This window comes from Saimiri boliviensis, chromosome 13 (genome assembly GCF_048565385.1).
Source record: "Saimiri boliviensis isolate mSaiBol1 chromosome 13, mSaiBol1.pri, whole genome shotgun sequence".
Classification (NCBI taxonomy): domain Eukaryota; kingdom Metazoa; phylum Chordata; class Mammalia; order Primates; family Cebidae; genus Saimiri; species Saimiri boliviensis.
In genome coordinates, this window is record NC_133461.1 from 42,667,267 (window position 1) to 42,669,818 (window position 2,552).

A 2,552-nucleotide genomic window follows, 5' to 3' on the forward strand; every position below is an offset into this window, starting at 1 on the left:
AAAGAACGAAAGAGTAGGCCTAATTTGGGCTGGTACTGTGGTGACACTGCAGGCCCCTCCCTTTGGCTGAACTCAGACACCAGGGAGCTGGGTGATGTGGTCTAACCAGGCTGCCTCCTGAGGCACACAGCACAGAGGACAGGGCAGGGCCAACTGAGGGGAGGAGACAGCAGAAGTTCCCATCACACCTGCCATGCTGGCAGCTGAGGGACAGCCAAAAAGCATGGGAATTAGGAAGTAGATCAGGTTTCGAGCTTGGAGCCTTCGTTTTACTAACCATATGCCTTCCGGTTGACTCCTTACTGTCTCTGGCCCTGTTTTTGCATTTATAAATGTTGGGAGCATAGCAACACTTGTAGGATGGTTGTGGGTTCTAAATGAGATAAACTATGTGGGTAAAGTGCCTGGCCCATAATTAACTCTCAATAACTGGGATGGATATAGATATAAATGTGTGCATATATATATATATATATATATATATATATATATATATATATGGAGAGAGAGAGAGAGAGAGAGTAACCATTACTCTAACTATGAAAATGTCAACCTCTCACAGTGTGATGATGCCAGAGAGACTGACATCCTCAAATGTGAATGAATAGTGAGGTTAAAATGGGAGAAACACTCAGAGCATTTATCAAGGGTATTATACTCCTACACTTTCAGTCCAGTAAGGTCCACATCTAGGAATTTATGCTGAGAAAATAATCATTTGAAAAGCAGATAACAAGGTGGCCTATACTCCTGGTTCTGCAGGCAGAGAAATCTAGACTGAAATTCCAGCTTTGTCACTAAATAGTGATATGGCTTTGAGTAAATTACTCAACTTCTCTCAGCCTTCCTCTATCTTTCTATAAAGTGGAGATGACAATAGTACTAGAAGATAGTTCTTGTAGAAATGTAAAAATGTAGCACAGAGCCTGACTCATATAGGACACTCAATAATATTAGCACTTTTATTTATAGTAGTAGAAAGTAAGGTACAACTTAAGTATCTAAAAAATAAGAAAATGGTGAATTTATGAAATAAAATATTATGCAGCCATGAAAATGATGTTTTAGAATAACATCTTCATTATGTTATAAACAAAGGTAATTAAGATATTATTTTTTTAGGACACAAAAAGCTTAAACCAGAAAAGTTGGATATATAAAGTTCATTAAAATTAAAAACTCTTAATCATCAATAGACACAATTAAGAGAGTGAAAAGGCAAACCACAGAGTGGGACACCCATATCCAGGATATAATATATAAAGAACCCCTACAAATCAATTTTAAAAGGCAGACAACCTAATTTAAAAAATAGTCAGAACAGGCACTTTGCAAAAAGAATGTCCAAGTAAAAAGGTGCTCAACGTCATTAGTCAGCAGGTAAACGCACATAATTCAAACACAAGGAGAAACCATTATACTCAGAAGAATGGCTAAAATAAAAAGATGGGCAATACCAAGTGTTGGTGAGAATGGGAATAGCTAGAACTCTTACATGATGCTGATAGGGGGTAAATTGGTATACTACTTTGCAAAATGGTTTGGCAATATCTAACAAAGCTAAACATACATTTGTGGTATGCTGCAGCAATTATACTCCTGGATACGTATCCAAGACATATATATGCTTACGTCTAAAAAGAGGCAGATGCAAGAATGTTCATAACAGTTTACCTCATAATAGCTCCAAACTGGAAACAGCCCAGATGTCCATGACACTAGAATAAATAAATGTTAATATCTTTATACCATGGGATACTGCACAGCAGTAAAAAAGAATAAAATACTAGGACACTAAAGAACAGACAGATATCATGGAGCCAATATTTAATTAAAGAAGTCAGCTATAAAAGAGTACTTGTGATATAGCTCCACTTAAATCAAGCTCAAGCATAGGCAAAATTAGGCAGGGTGCGATTGCTCACACCTGTAATCTCAACACTTTGGGAGGCCAAGGTGGGTGGCTCACTTGAGTCCAGAAATTTGGAGCCAGCATGGGCAACATAGTGAAACCCTGTCTCTAAAAAAAAAAAAAAAAAAAATATCTGGACATGGTGATGTGTGCCTACAGTCCCAGCTACTCAGGAGGCTAGGGCAGGAGGGTTACATGAGCTGGGAGTCTGAAACTGCAGTGAGCCATGATGGCATGCGGAAATTTTTTATGTAATGCTAAATGGGAAACAATCAAAATACTATATAGAGAATGATCACAGCATTACTGTAAATATTTGAATGAATAACAGGAAGAAAATAATCTAAGGTTGAACAGTTGATCTCTTTGAGAGAGGGATTAAATGTTTTCTTTATGCTTTTTTGTTTCTTTACAATTTTCTTCAATGAATACGTACTACCTTCATAATTAAGAACAAATATTTGGGCCGGGCATGGTGGCTCATGCCTGTAATCCCAGCACTTTGGGAGGCCGAGGTGGGTGGATTGCCTGAGGTCAGGAGTTCGAGATCACATGGTGAAATCTCATCTCTACAAAAATTCAAAAAAATTAGCCAGGTATGGTGGCATGTGCCTGTAATCCCAGCTACTTGGGAAGCTAA